The 17313-nt window shown below is 35.0% G+C and overlaps 2 long non-coding RNA genes across 2 annotated transcripts in view; both read right to left on the reverse strand.

The window, feature by feature from the left end:
- Positions 1-17313, reverse strand: part of LOC116575291 — a 322876-nt gene that overhangs the window by 169849 nt on the left and 135714 nt on the right. The window lies entirely within an intron of this gene.
- Positions 154-17078, reverse strand: LOC116575292. The gene is made up of 4 exons (XR_004279685.1): positions 16957-17078; positions 15092-15203; positions 1171-1390; positions 154-231 (listed from the first exon to the last, which is right to left on the reverse strand). It is a non-coding gene; the product is annotated as an uncharacterized LOC116575292 (long non-coding RNA).

Here is a 17313-nt window from a genome sequence, read left to right on the forward strand (position 1 = left end):
TGACTTAGATATTTCCCTTTTATTAGTGTCTATTTCCAACAAATAGAAAGAGAGAGAAGTATTTGTGCAGCTGAAGAAAAGTAAGCTGAAATTCACACGTCCACTGAGATAGAAACATAAGCAACATGTGAATGAGAAGATGACTTTTAATCTCAGAATCAAAACTTGCCTTGCCAATAATCCATGTCAGTAATTCCCAACTCATGCTGTCAACTGGAATTACCTACACAGCTTTAAGAGAAATGTGATACATTAATCACATCTCTAGAGATTCTGATTCTATTGGTCTGGTGTGGGGCCAAGCTTAGGTATTTAAGAATTCCTCCTATGATTCTAATGAGCAGCTAGCATTGAGTCACAGATCAAACTTTTAAAAATACATGTAATGAAAAACAATCAATCAATAGAGTGAATTGTAAGCATTCACTTTGACATATATGCTTGAAAAACAAACAAAATAAACAGAAAACAATAAAAACATGAGTTTTTCAGTAATCGTATCCAAACATCTCATTTTGTCCCAGTAAACTAGGGATCAGATCATTTAAATGACTGAGTCACAGAGCTACATGAAATCATTCGTATCGATGTCAGATCTATACATAAATTTACCTTACTTTGAAGATGGTATTTCTTTTAAATATTGTGATTATACAGGTAATTTTAATCATATAATTAAATATAAAGGTAATTATAAATATCATGATTTCTTGTAATAGATGCAGTATCTCACATACCAATTTTAAGGTGAAAATATAAGGGTTCCTTTCAAAAAGTAGTGCTTATTTCTCATGGAAGAAATGTAGTAATATAGGTCAGGGATATGTTTCGTGAATGATTAGAATTTTGAGACAAATACAAAACCTGGTAAAACCAAAGTGCAATCGAGAACTGATTCTCTCTTTGCACAAAACACTTGAATTAATTTTTAAGGTGGTATTTTTTAAAATGTGGTACTGTAAGTTCTACCTCTATTAGTATCGTACAACAGTCAAAAATACAAGTTCATTGTCTGGAAGAGATCTAGAAAAGTGTCTTTGTTACCACTGCCTTGATGTTTCTTATTCCCACCAAAATTTAAGAACCATTGTGAAAGGTCTGAATCAGGTGGTCCCAGAGCTGACTTTAAAAACCACAGTTCTGTTTATGATACAGCCTTCTTTGACTTACCTATTGTGTTCACCTGGGGGTTGGATGAAATATGGAGTATAGGACATTTCTGAGCAGGGTTTTAATAAGCCCCTGCCATGTGATTCATAGTGAGAAGTGAGGCCTCCCGGTTCGCTTCCATAAAGTCGCTAGTGCTGAGTGGGTAGATTAAGAGAAGAAAACGCCATCCTCTAATCTTTTCTAGACTTTCAGACTCCTGCCACCCAGAACTCCGCCTTTCCTGCCAATGCAGAGATTAACAAGCTTTACTGATACACAATTCTCATTTTCCTATGGCTTTTAAATTCATATTTGGGCTTGGTGCTTGAGCACCTGTTCTCTAATCTGTAGCTGCTGAACCTCTATGCGGGTAGATAGTAAGGAATTTCTAATGTTGCAAGACTGTTGTAGGAATAGCTATATTGGAGGTGGGAAAATATTACTCCAGGAAGACATACAATTGTTAAAATGGAAGGATCAAGCCCCATTTCATTGTGATTTGTTTAGAATTGGTGGAATACCTTTTTATCTATAATCATTTTTGACAGATAAAAAATAAGTGTTCAGAAGAACATATAAATGTTTAGAACCAATTAGTTGCCTTTTTTTTTCCCCACAGTCAAAGCAACTGTGTCTCATATTAATTCCCAAACCAATTTTTTACTCTAACCAAGTAAATATCCACTAGGTTTCAAAATATCTAATTTTTATCCATATTTTTAATATTTTCTCTGTCTTCTTAAATTTGACTTGCTTAGAGCTTATTCTTACATACTGCAGCCTCCACTGTGTTTTTTCACTAAAACTGAGACAGACTGACATTTGTGTCTCCTGGAAGGAGAAATCTACAGGAAGAACTCTGATAGAAGGACATCTCACACACTTCTGTTAAGAGAATCAGAAATAATGATGTAGTGCATGTAGGAGATTCTACCACAGGCAAACAGAATTGAATGTAAACTGGTATTTTATTTCTGGAAATGAACTTAGTAATATATGTTATAAGATTTATAACTACCTATATATTAGTGAGTTCACTTTTAAAAGTTGACATTAAAGAAATAGTCGGAGGCTATCAACATTATAATTGTAAGGATGTTCATTCAAAATTGTATTTTAATAGAAAGCTATTGAAAACTTCTAAATATTCAGCATCAAAAACATCTATATAAATTATGGTTCATTTATTTTAAAGATATTTAACTTGTAAAATTATGTTTTTAGTAACATTTAACCAATTGATAACTACTCTCCACTTAATATAAATAAATATGAGATAGAAAATTATAAGTATAATTTATTCTAATCTTTGAAAAGTATGTATATCCCTGATACTGTTCTGGACTCTGGGAATACAGCAAAAGCCCAAATGAACTACTCTACTTTTAGGTCATTTATATTCTACTAAAAAGGAAAGGTGAGAGATGTTTGGGAAACACACAATCACCAAATAAAACTACAAATAATGTAAGAAAGTTATTAAGAGAATAGATCTTAAATGTTATCAGACACACACACAAGCAAGTGGTAGTTATGTGAGAGGATACAGGTGTTGACTAATCTTATTGTGGTAATCATTTTACACTATATACATGTATCACATCATCACACGGTAAGTCTCAAGTTTACATATGTTATTTGTCAACAATAATTCAATAAAATTGGAAAATAAAAAAGAAAATCCACTGTGTCTGAGTTACAGACATGTAAAAGCCACTGTAAAAGAAATTATACATACATACAGACATACATACAGTTAAAAGATTGTAAGGGAAACACAACAAAGTATCTCTTAATTGTGATAATTAAGATAATTTATATATAAACAGATAATTTATATTTTTTATGTACAAAATGCATATGTACTTGATGTCTAACCATTTTATTTTAGGCCCCAAAATAATTAAAAGTGAAAAAGCAAACTGACTTTATAGTCCAGCGGGGAAAAATGCCTTTTGTATTCCTATGCTCAGACCAAACACACTCCCATAATCAACTTTGTTAATGCACAAGTCAATACCCAGATGTAAATCAACTACTTCTTTTAAGGTAGTGTTTCAGGTGTCAAATGTGTTCAAAGGAGAGATGGGTTAAGTCTTAAGCTAAAAAAGAGGAGATGGAACAGAATGGGTGCTGAAGCCTCTCATTGAAAGAAGGTTTGACCTTATGCAATTTGCTTTATGGAGCCAAGAACTTAACATTAAAAACAGTGTTTAAAAAAAAAAAAAGAAAGAAAGAAAAGAAAAGGGGGGGAGTGGAAAACAGTGCTGAAGCCCTTTAAATTCTAATCTCTTTCTGAGATGCAATGGTGCTAATTAGCTGAAGAAGGGGAAAGATTATAAAATCTGGAGGAAGAGACTTTAGCCTGTATGCACAGAAGCCAATTTTGTATTCCCAATGACACAAGGGTTAGTCTTACACCTACTAATTCTCAGCCACTTCTGCCTCTCTTTTCATGTCCCTGGTATCTTGTAGTATGTAAAATGAAACATTGTTTACGTGGATTCCTGTCTTCCTATTGAATATTTACCATAACTAATGGATCACCAAGTCTCTAAAACATTCTCATTCCAGCCCTTCCTTATCTAATTCTGCTGTTAGTCTTATGGGTTAAGATTCTTGGGCTTGGCTTTAGATGTTATTCTGATATATATTCCCTACTGCTAAATTTTTCACAAACCATCTTTCTAAAGGGCACATCTCATTACTTCATTCTGTTTCTTTATATCATTTGATAGCTTACCGTTTTTTGCAAACTTGTTAGTGTTGGGTTGATAAATGACAGGTGCTTCTTGCTTAGTGTAGTAACTAGCATGCAGTAAGTGCTCAACAAGTATCAACTCTTTTTTATACCAAATTATTCTAGACCTGTTCTGTATTACACTGATTATGGTCATTTCTATTCATTGAAAAATGAGTAATGAGAAAATAAAAATAAATTATGTTATGAATTTGCATTAATCCTGGAAGTACTTACATACATTTGAAAAACAGTGAAATAGGTACGTGTATATAACATAGTTCATGGATGATGCTTGGTGCATCTGTGAACTCTGTGCTCGCCCCCTACCTCCATTCCACTCTACAGTCCAAATGAAAGAATCATTAGTTGTAGAGTAGCGCCATCATTTCTTAATGTGTTATCATAACCTTTACTCAATTATGCCATAATCTTCCACTTCCTCTCTATCCCCATTTCCTTTCCATAATATCTAATCTCAAGGTGGTCATGATTTGCCTTTTTTCCCTCTTCATCTAAGATCTCACTGAATTTATGCTTTATGGAGCTCATAGTATTACAGATTTACCATGTCTTTATTTACATGTCTTTCTTTACTGTAGAGTCCACTAGGCAAGATTATATTTTTTTTATAATTCCAAATATTAACCTAGGATCACTTCCTAACCCATTTAGTATTTGGGCTACATGGCTGTTTCTTATACAGGAATTTTCGGACTCAAACAGACAGCTTGAAGGGGTACCTGGGTGGCTCAGTCAATTGTGTCCAACTCTTGATTTTGGCTCAGGTCATGATCTCCGGATGGGGGGACTAAGCTCCATGGCATCAGGCTCTGTGCTCAGTGGGGAGTCTGGTTGAAATTCTCTCTCTCCATCTGTCCCTCCCCCATATACTCTCTCTCTCTCTCTCTCAAATAAATAAATCTTCAAAAAAACATATACAGCCTCTGCAGGGCACCTGGGTGGTTCAGTCAGTTAAGTGTTTGACTTCAGCTCAGGTCATTATCCCAGGGTCCTGGGATTGAGCTCCATGCTGGGCTCCCTCTTCAGCAGGGAGTCTGCTTCTCCCTCTCTCTCTGCCCCTGCCCCAGCTCATACTCTCTCTCTTGCTCACTCTTTCTCTTAAACAAACAAACAAATAAATAAATAAATAAAATATTTAGAATATATATATATACATACATATATACAAATATACACATACACACACACACACACACACACACACACACACACATAGCCTGTGGAAAAAAATATTCAAGCAAATATTAGAAAGAAGAATTTAAATGTTTTCAATTTACAGTTTAAATGTTTTCAATTGTATTTTTCACCTGGAACATTCATATTTTCTAGATGTTCGAAAAGTAACTGTTTAATTTTATGACTAGAGTATACACTTCATGATATATGAAAATATATTCAAGGGCCAACTTGGATTTGTTTATCAATATCTGTGTCCAATATAACTTGCTATGATGCTTATGACAGTTTTGCTCTTTGCCAAAATTGTGCCTTTGCCCTGATCCTTCTAGTTGGAAAGAAATGATTACTGAGAAAGTCATGTCTCTGATAAGATTCAGAAATAAAATGTATTGAATAATTTATTGCTTTAGTTCCTACTATTTATTCTTCATTATAAAATAACCACATATGATTTGGCATGTTTATATAACATAATTAATAGCACCTGCCCTAGGAGGTTTTGCACAGAAGAGCCTACCATGGATCTTAATATAGCCATGCACAGCATGAACTCAAGTATTGAATATCCTCATGAAAAAAAAAGACAAAGACTGACAATACATTTGAAGCATAATTTCCCTCTAGAGGGAAGTCAACAGAAAAGTCATCAGAAAAATATCTATACTTTGAAATCACTGATGGGGATATATTTATCCATCATTAAGTAAATTGTTACTCTAAGAAAATAATGCACAGATGATATATATTAAATATCTTTGAGCAAAGCAATGAGACGAATCTACAGAAAGGAGGAGAATACAAATGGTCAGAACCAGTAAGAGAAGTAGTCTCTGACTTTGTGGGAATTTCAGGCTGTTGGTAATGCAGTACCAACTACCTTCACTCCCCCACTTCTTACTCATTCTTCAGTATCTGATACCCAGCTTTGGTCCCTATTTGACACTAGACACTGCTACTTGCCTACTTTAATGTCTGTTCTGCTCCTTTTTTCAATAATACCAGAACTTTAATCTTTATCTGGCTTATCCTTTGAGGGATAAAAAAAAAAAAAGACTATATTCCTAGGAATATTTGGGGACAGGAATCATTAGAGAGCCTTTACAATTTCATATATTTTCTTTCAGGAATGGCTGACTTATAGATAAGGTACACAACCAGCTTTGTGATTTGATATGAAGGACACCTCTGAAATGGCACCCTTGCCTAAAATTCCCTTTCTGCTTTCCAGACATTTTGTCACAGTGACTGAAATATCACCACTATTGATACATTCCATGACTATAAAATGCATACTCCTTGTTCAAGTTCAAATAAATATGGGCTTGTTAATTTTAACTTTTACCAGCAATAATATACCATCTCTTATTAGTAGAAGAAATATATCTAATCGATGCAATGGAAGAAAATTTGAGATATCTAAGCATTCCTAACCCCACTAAACAAATTAAAAAAATAAGCTCAAAACATATCTATAACTGTATTTCCTGAATTAGAAATAGAAGATCTTTGCTTGGGCATTTGCTAAGGGAAAATATCTAAAATTGGAATAAAATGATATTCTTTTCCTAAAATAAAATCTTTCTCTGCATATCCTTTGGGAAATGGAGGTATTAACAGCAACAATGAGGAAGAATGGGGTGTCAGGGTTTTATTTTAGCCTGAGAATCTAGAATCTTATGAAGGAAAGGCTATTGAAAAATCTGCTCTCAGTATAATCTTGTAGAATAGGTGAATAAGCTCTCTGTCAGAGTTGTAGAGTGAAAGTGCTTTCTATTTTAGAGGAAGAATTTCTTATTGCTTACATATTTATAGAAGGTATTAGCAAAGATGGATTATGCCGTTAATTTTAGGGTCTGAAGAATATATTCATGAATTAAATAAGATCCACTGAAATGAGGATAAGACTTCTACTTGAAAGAATGAGTGATGAGTAGAAGATGATATATAATTATGAGCTAAATGCACTGCTTTCAGGCAAATACAAGATTAAGTCAAGCCAGACTCCCATCCTCAAGGATTTTAGACTTGTTTAACTCAGAATACATTCAGGATATATGGTGGGTTTTTTTTTTCCCCCATCTAATTCACCTCTCTCATGCTCTTTTGAAGTTCCTGGCAGGCATATCCAACCCTTATGTTCTTTAGTAATGTACACTTCACCCTCAATAATATCAATGTTCATGTTTTTCTCTGGCAGAAAATAATTACCTGAGAATCACAGAATCTACAATGGGAACAAGCCTAAGAGCACATTTGTACTTCTGCATCTGAAGCCCATAAAAAACAGTCAACATGAATTGTTTTGAAAGTCTGAAGAAAACTATGGACCCCCTTGTTCTAAAAAATCACACGTGTCTCAATATGAATGTGTATAGATGCATAACATACACATATACACACATATCACATACATAACATACACATATATACACATATCACATACATACCACACACACATATATCATGCACTACATATACATTTACACACACTACACATACCTCACATACACAGCACATGTACCACACACACACCACACATACTGCTCTCACACACACACACATACACATGTAAATGCACACACCCATTTGATACAACTACTTGGTTGACAAATTTCCTGAAACCCTTCTATAAATTCCTTGGATTCCCAGACTCCAAGAATACAATTCTAATATTAAGGATTTTACATCTTCTCAAAGTCTTCCACTACTATTTTATGCCTGAATAGTCTTAATAAGCTATTCTTCTTATATCTGCAATTTTACTCTTAAATTATTATAATTATAATTGCCCCTTAGAAATAGAACTTGATTTTCCCTGCCTGTTGAAAAATCTAGCTTTGTCTTGATGTTGTTGCTACAATTTCTTTTTTTAACTTTTAGATTTTCTTTTTGATTTGGTAACTATGGCACAGTAATAACTGTTCATAATTCATAACTAGTTCATAATTTTTAATACATTAATTTTAAAGAAAAACTATCAACCATATTAAATTAGAGAAAGAGCAAATTTTAAAGAGATAATCGATTATTAACTTCTGGAGTTTGGTAAGTGAAGCAAGCAATATATCACAAGGGAATGATCAGAGGACAAAGAATCAGGAAATCAAATCCTTATTCTTAATTCTACTGCCATACACTAGCCAAGTCTGTCTAGAAACTCTAAAGAGTCTGAAAGATTTTCTTACTTCTTTTCTTTCTTCTTTCCTTTCCTTCTTTCATTTTTTTTCCCTTTTTTCAGCCTATGGTAGTAGCCTTTAAATATAATAGTATAGAAAAGTTCAAAATGTAAGGTGAAAGTGGCATTTTATTAGTATAATCCTATTTTGCATGTACTGAAAATCACCATCTTACAACACTGATCTCATTAATATAAATATTTGAAATACAGAATTATGGAAAGTGTTATTCATTCTTAGAAGTGGTGCCCCTTGAACAAAAGGATAGCAGATTTTCTGAAGAACATGAAAGACAGATAAACAGGAATGTTCAATTTGTTAAGCCTTTTGTATGACGGTAAGAAAGTGAAAGCTCAGATAGAAGAATCAGATAGATGGGAATCCCAAATCTGAAGCCAGGTTCTACATTTGTAAGTCACATGACCTCAGACAAGTTATTTAAACTTCTTAATTCTTTGTTTGGTCTTTCAAATGAAGAAAATACTACTACCTTTCTAGCATAATGTTAACATCAAACAAATGTTAAAAGGGATGAACTCAGTGTTTAACACATAATAGAGAGGCAAAACTAAACACTTCCTTTCCCCTTTGAAACAGTCACTTCCATTTGCTAGGTTTAAATTTCACAAAATGTGAAAGAAAGATGTTATACTACATTAAATCATCCAGCCAAACAAGCTCAGACTTCAACTAGTCAACTCCACAGCTAATTTGGGCTCCTATACCTGGCCTGGCCTGCTGATATGTGCTACTTCCTTTAGCACACGAATATCATGAGAGACACTGAACAAATCAAGTTCCCATGCACTTTATCAGCGTCTCTCAGTGGCAGGAAGGACTGCAGAAACTGATACTAAAAACCTAGACAAAGCTTTGGTTTCTTTAAATATCTTGGTAAAGGAAGAATTCAGGGCAGAATCAGCATACAACACTTTCCATGAATTTCCATTTCTCCATCATTATTTCAACAACATTCCAAAGCACACTACATTATTCACTATCAGAACTCAGCTCCCTTTGGTTGGAGTGTTTCCGGGACTAATTTATCTTATGCTGAAAATTCATTTTGAGCATCAACCTTTGTCAACCGTGATTCAGAGATCAGGCTGCCCTTGAGAGATTCCACAAAGAGTAGTTGCCCAATACTGGAAACTAGAGAGATCATTCAGGTCTTAAGATATGGTGAAAATTCCTGTGGTTTAAAAACCAAGGCTTTCATGTGGCCTCAGGATGCCCATTGCTTGCTAATTCTTTTGGGAACTCTGTATGACTCACTGCCTGGTAGGACAGTTCAAGCCCTCAACGAATAATTGGTACGTAATAGTCAAAATGAATCTAAGAATCATTGTTGTGTGCCTGGTATCACAGACTTAGTGTGAATACAGAATAAGATGGGAAAGGAACAGTTTTGTATGGCAAGATTTAAAACTTCATTGGAATAGAGTACAAGTAGAACCCAGAATCAATTTGTCATTAGCAGAATTGCTTTGGACTTTAGGCTAAGTATTGAAGGTGTACCACCCAAATCAAGTCTAAGAAAATACTGACATCCTAGATAAATTAGAGGTAGAAAATGAGAGAGATGAAGCAGAGGAAAGTTAACAGTAGAAACGTAGTGTTTGCCTGCCCTGGGAAAACCACCCCTTTGAAACCCAAATTAATAAATTATCAATTTATTTCTAATCTATAAAGTAAACTTGACAGATGACCTGTGAGTTGATTCTGCTTAGTCATTTTGCTCAACTTCACCTTATTTCAGGTCTCTACTGTGTCAATGACTTAGAAATTATTCCTTTTACCTAAAAAATTACCTTCTTTTATATTTTGTAGCTATGCGGAACAACACTGACAATGCATTGTAGTAGAAAGGGGGTAGATTTCTAATCAGAAGACATTATTCCCCAGCTCGGCCACTGGCATATGCATCCTGTAGCTGGTACATGCTAGTTGTCCCACATGGAGAAAAGGTCAACCCTCCAAAAACTAATTCATCAAAACATCATTTTTTTAAAAAAAAATCTAACTTGACGAATGGACCAATCTACCAAAGTCTTCTTTGATGATGATTATTAACATCTTCATAGACATAAAATCTTATTATGAAAAGTGTTCTTGAATATATTCAGTCAATATCAACTTGTAAAAAACATTTTTTTTTAAAGATTTTATTTATTTATTTGACAAAGAGAGATCACGAGTAGGCAGAGAGGCAGGCAGAGAGAGAGAGAGGAGGAAGCAGGCTCCTGCTGAGCAGAGAGCCCGATGTGGGACTCAATCCCAAAACCCTGAGATCATGACCTGAGCTGAAGGCAGCGGCTTAACCCACTGAGCCACCCAGGCTCCCTGTAAAAAACATTTTTAAAGGGCTGTTCAACTTGTCAAAGAAGGTTACTGGATGACTTAGTTTTTCTCTTAAATTCTATTTTCTTATAATTATAACTTAAATCTCATGTGATATGTGATGCCATTCTTTATTGATTTCTTCTTAATCTTTTTAACATTGCCTCCAATTTTTCTAACATTTTACCATTTTTTAGGGATTCTTTCCGAACTTTGTTGATTGAAAAATTTTCCATATTTTCATATTTATGTACAAATAAGAACTTGTTCACTTTATTTAGACAATTTGCAATGCTTAATGCCAATCTAGTTGGTTTTAACTGTGTTTGAAGATTTTCACAAGGGGTCGTTAGGCTAGTTTTTATTTTAATATCATGACAGTTAATTAAGACACATTCACTGGTCTCTGCCAGCAACTGGATACAGAATCTTAAAAACTGGTACAGAGCAAGAGGCCCCTCTGCTGGCAGAAAGACAGGTAGGAGATTTAGTGTAAAACCCTGCCTAGCTTGCTAACTAACCCCAGAGCAGGGCAGAAGGAAGAGAGGCTAGCAGCAGGATGGGGTATGAAGGTGCTAAGGTCCTCAAGTCAGAGCTCCAGAACTTTCACTTTAGCCTTACCAATTTATGCCACCTGAATTGCTGTGGACTTTAAAAGTTAACTAAATTTTAGATTTGGATAAACTTGGTGAATTAAGTGAACTGGTTGTTTGGCTAATTGATCTTTTGGGCAATGGACTTCTCAGCAAATCAGTGTCAGAATACTCATTTTAATCACTACATAAAAGGCTATAATTTTAAAATGTTAGGACTCAAATCAGCACCCATTTAAGGGCATATTTGCTAAAGTAGTAATTTCATTGCCTTCCTCATTAACTCACTTAATGCATTCAGCAAATATTTCCTAACCATCATGTGCCAAGTATTATTTTGGGTGATGGGATACATTTTGTTAAGAAGTTCACAAATTCAATATTGTAGGTTATATGACAAACCTATATAAAATACAGAAAATACCAAAAAGGATGGTATTGGTTAATTCCACTGTTGCCAGTAGACATGGGAATTACAGGGAGTGAGATGGTGTTCAGGAAGTTTCATAGAAAAGGCAACTTTGGACATGATTTTTTCAATGAGGTTGGAAAAGTGGGCTCAAGAGGAAAGTGCACCAAGGTTAAAGGAAGTACACGACACACAGTCAGTATGATGAAAGGCCAAGTGCGGGGATGATGTGGTGAGACCATGGACTACAGGGAAGGGAGTAACCCAATTAGGAAGACTCGTGAGTGACTACACAAGGGTTTAGTGGGGGAGAAAGCGAATCAACCATTTTGATGATGGGAATGCGATTTTTTTCAGAACTGTGGTAGATGACTGGAGTGGGCTGAGGCAAGATCTTAGGCAGAGAACAGTAAAAGGACTATTGCAATAGTCATCAGGGATGAGCTAATGCAGTGGCTTTCATGTTGCTATATGCAGACTGATGAGAGATTCAGGAGGACAAAGATGGCTTATAACATGGTTTAATATCACAAGGAAAGGAATTCTAATTTGGATATGTTGATTATAAGGTTCTGGGATATATTGACAAAGTCCATGGACTATCCATCAGTTAGTGGCCTGGCTGCAGAATTGTCTCAGACTTCTTAACACATCAGCGGTGAGTACTGAGCATAATTACACTCTTAGAAGAGATAAACTTATTTTCATTCTTGCTTCTCATCTACTCTTGATAAGGAAAAGAGAAACAGATCCTAGCCGGTAGATCAATATTAGAAATACGAAGGAAGTTTCTTATATTATGATAATAGAGGGGAAGAAGTTTAAGAGCTCAATTCAGTGGTCTGTGAACCCTCTAAGTTAATAGGACGTATTATGTGTAGTTAAAAGAGAATCTTTACTTCCGCAGCAGATCCCAAGACACTCAAAACAGCTCCCAACAGATGAAACCAGTGTGTTGAGCAGGACTGACATTTTTCTCAAGCAAACTGTAGTCATGGTTTCTTCAGTCACTAGGTATGTCTAGCTGGGTCTTGGTCTAGCCCATTCTAAACACCTCTAATTCCACATACACTCCTGCATCACCAAAACCAGTCAGATCACTATTCTAGAGTTCTACTAGTTTTGTCAGTAGTCTGGTGACCTTCTACAGGAAGACTTATTAACCTAGTGAGAGCAGAGTATACTATGTGCATATGATGCTATCAACAAAAAGACACTAAGCTAATTACTCAATAAAGATGGAGGTTTTATTTATCACTCATGTAACAGTACAAAACTGGCCAGGGCTCCATGGAGTCAAGCAACTCTGCTCAGTTGTCCAGGGTTCCAAATTAATTCTATCTGCGTTGTTCCATCCCTCCTTAGGTTTTGGGCCTTGTCTGAGTAATTGGAGTTGCCAGCTTATCTATACATGTTAATTAACGTTCCAGCATTATGAAACATAAAAGTAAGCCTGTGGAGAGTTATTTAAGAAGACCAAGAAGTAGTACACATCACTTCAAAAATGTGTAATATGTGATACATATAGAAATGTTTTCTATATAGTATACATGTGTATACATAACTATATATAGGTGTATATGTGGGTTTGTCGGATTTTGTATCTACAAGTGAAACCGTAAAGCTAATAAGCTCATCTGTAGAGTGAAAAGAGAAGATAACACACATTAAAAAAAAAAAAAAAGGACTAAATTCTCCAAAGAGAAACCTGACACAAGACTAAGAAGAAACGAAGTAGGAAAAAAATTGTGGTTCATGTAAATTGAAAGAAAAGAAGTTTTGAGAAATTCTGATGCCACAGTGAAGCCAAGCAAAATGAGAACTGAAAGCGATCTGCCAGATTAGCCAACTAAGTGATTATTAGATATCTTGGTCAATATCAAATGAGGCATGGAACCATAAAAACAAAAAAACCGTTTTCTTGAAGAGTGAAGATAAGATGATTACATAGACCAATCTACGTAGGGAGATCTGCAGACTGAATAAAGTTTAAGTGAAAAAACTGAGCTAAATACACAAAGATGTGGTGGCTTTATATTTGATTTGTAGTTTAAAGAACCATAACAGATTTATCTTGCTAGGTTGTAGTGCACTCTGGCACTGACTTATAGAATACCTACACCATATATATATATATATATAATACATATATGCATGTACTATGTCTAATGTACATGATAGATCATATATAATGTATATAATACATACATATATGATACACACTATACTATGGCACAGAATTATACAATATTATAATAATATTATAATATCCAAATATTATATGGGAGAAAGGATTTGGAGAAATTTTCTAGTGAATTTAGTTCTTTCCTCATACCTAATCTGGGTAGAAATAATTTTGCCTCAAAAATGCCCCATTCTGCCTTCCCAGATCATGGCTATCCTGTGAAGAGTGAGTTAACATAGTTAATGCAAGGGAAACTTTTATGGGGTCTAGCATCAAAGTCAAAGAAAGAGATAATATAATAGAAGGAAAGAGGCATAAAGTTGCAAGGAAGGGTTTTTTTTCCTTAATTATTATTACTTTAGAATGAGAGCATGTATATTCCCTAAGAAGAAAGAGCCAGTAGAGATTGAAAATCTGGGAGAAATAAAGTGAGAAATGAAGGAAGGGAGAGGAGAGAGAACCAAAAAGGAATCAGTGTGTAAAGGGAATTCTTGGAGTGCTGAGCTGAAAAGGATAGATGAAAGGTTTGACAGCTAAAAAAAAAAAAAAGTGGGGGGGATGAGAAAGTTCCTTCTCTAGAATAAGATGGATTTCCACACACAAGAAAATCTCACCATTCACCTCGACTCTTTCCTTCACAGGTAAGAAAGCAGATACCCAGACAGATGTAGCAACCAGCAGGTAATCTGAAATAGAGCCTTTTTAGCCTTTCTTTTTTTTTTTTTTCCTGTGCTTTACATATTTTTAATAATTTTGTCATTTTTCGTTGAGTTCTTTTCAGGTCCTCCTTCCCCTATTTAAACTTTCATGTCCTGAGTCAGTCATGAGTTTCTAAGGGAACTAGTTGAATAAAATGCTATGGGACTAGAAGACTATGTTCTGTTTAGCTTACCTCTTGGTCACTTTTTTTCTTTATTCATTTTTCTTTCTTATAACTTATTACACTTTTTAATCAGACATGTCCAATCTCTAAGCCTCTAAATCTCTCTCTGTTATCAGATCACACCTCAACAGTGCTCAGGCGGAGAAGCTCTGCGTGATGCCTACTGCAGCATCCAAGTTAAATACCCAAGTAATTATCACACTCATCAAAATAGTGGAAAAAAGAAACAATGTTCTCTGCATGGCCAAACCAAATCCTTGCTTTTAAATACAATGAAAGATAGTTTTCTCCCTTTTCCAGAACAGAAATTCTAGCCCTGCTTAATTGAACTCCATCCCAGTGACTCAGTTTTTTTACGGGCTTGCTCACCAGTTCTCTGTTTCAGACCTCGGGGACTGAGGAACAACACTCACCATTTACTCCACCCCACGGGACTTCTTGGTAAATATCAGGCAGCAGCAGATGCAAGCTATTGGGATCCAACCCAGATTCCGCTTTTCCAGATCACTGCCTATAAAAACTTGACTGTCATGGAGAAAGCAGAGCTCTGTTATGTTTTTTTGTTTTAATGGATAAAGATAAAACCATTATAAAAGGGGAGGATATGGACCACAAAATAGACTCTTCTAGTCAAAACTGTTATACTGTCCAATGCCACTAAAATGTCATTATTTTAGATTTGCAACTGTTTTCAATAAGCATCTACCATCTTTATAATGTTCGGCTTCCATCTCTCATGAGGTGGGGTTGACTTCGTGTGCAGTCAGCTGGACTGTTATTCTTGGGGATTCTAGGTAGGACCTTTGCATTATGTGATTTTTTCCTTAAGAAGGCCCTTATAAGGATTTCAACAAACAGCACAGAGAAATACGCAATCTTTTCTACCATTTCTTAGCCACCCTGGAAGCTCTTCAATACAGAAGAGCCTGCTGTACCTTTCTTCCCCAGCTGGACTAAGCTCAGCCTACATCTATATATATCCATATACAGTTCCACATTTATAAGCCTTTGGAACTTTTTTCTTCAGTTCGTGGACTTTCATTGATTATTCAGTTAACATTGTAAAAAGAGAAGAGGATAAAGAGGGAAATTAATGTATCTAAACTCTAACTACCCAAAAATAACCATTTAAAAAATTGTAGTGTCTTTTTCTTCTTTTCCTCTTTCATACTTGAAATAAGAGATAATATGTGTACATTACAGGATGTACATGCAGTTTAGGGTAGTGTGGCAAGAATTGGGGGATATGGGTAGGAACCACATACTTTTAAACCCTTCTTTCTCTAAGACATAACAAAAAGCTTCATGAAAAGGGGATATCTTTTACCTTTTAATAGAGCTTACAAATCCAAATGAAAAATAACACTTTGAGCCCTTGATCCATACTGGCAAAGTGCTTGAGAATATTGAGAAAGTATTGAGAACATTTGAATGCCAAAAAAGTAAAACTGATAAGCAATATAAATAGAACACATGCACATATATGTACAAACACACAGAATTCATAAGATTACAAAGATAGCCACTCATCATCCACCAACAAAATGCAAATAAAACCCCATACTATGTATATAAAATACATAACATATATGATACTATAGAAAATATATGTATGCATATATTTGTGTATGTGTGTACTATTTATGCTCTTTATCAATTTTACCTTTTTGACATAAAAATGATTATATACAGCTTTGAAACAGATGAAATGTTTTTCTATCTTCCTTATCTTTTGCTCAGGCTGCCCTCATTTCTACTCTCCTGAATCCCCTACCACTTTTACAAAGGAATTTTTGGCCTCCAGGTTGACTCGTGGACTTTGCTTATAAGGTCCCTTCTAAAACACGTCATGATTCAGGCCTTTTTTTCTTTCAATCGGTTCCATAGACTATCTGCAACTGAATCGCCCATGATGGGTTTGAATGACACCAGTACTTAGAAACAGAGCAAGAGAAAGGCCACCACATTCTTTGAATCTCTGAATCCAACCAGCCCTGAAAATTTCTCTTCTCCTGAACTTCCACAATAACAGATCTAATAAATCTGATTTTAGCTAGCCTGACTTGGAGTTTTATTAATTTTTATATATATATTGTTAATCATTTGATTTGAAAGTTGAGGCCAGGATTGCAATGTGGAAAGTAACATATTACAAAACAAGGAAGTGACTGAGATAAAATGAACTGGAGATGTTTTGAGGGGGAAGAGGGAGTCCATTTCTGGTTACACATTAGGGAAACAGATAAACTTTTATCTGGATTTCAGTCTATATGCATACCAGAAACAGAACTTGAAACATAGGGAACTTGACAGAAAAATATCAGATTTGTGGATATATTAGTTGTTTCTTATTGTCTTCAGTAGACTCCCGATAGAAAGAAATCAACTTCCATCCGAGGTAACCTGTCTGACATGAGAAAGAATATTACATACAGTTCTTTTCTTTTTTTAAAGAGAGACCTTCTACCTGATGCCAACAATATGAAGGCATGCATCAAATAATCCTCTGGTTTCCAGGAGTAAAACAAAGAAAACAAAATATTTTGCAATGAGCAATTAGTCAACAAGGGCAGTGGGGATTGATTTTTGGACCCAGGAGTACTTATAAAAATGTGTCATGTTGTTTCTTCTTACT

This window comes from Mustela erminea, chromosome 16 (genome assembly GCF_009829155.1).
Source record: "Mustela erminea isolate mMusErm1 chromosome 16, mMusErm1.Pri, whole genome shotgun sequence".
In the NCBI taxonomy this organism is placed as follows: domain Eukaryota; kingdom Metazoa; phylum Chordata; class Mammalia; order Carnivora; family Mustelidae; genus Mustela; species Mustela erminea.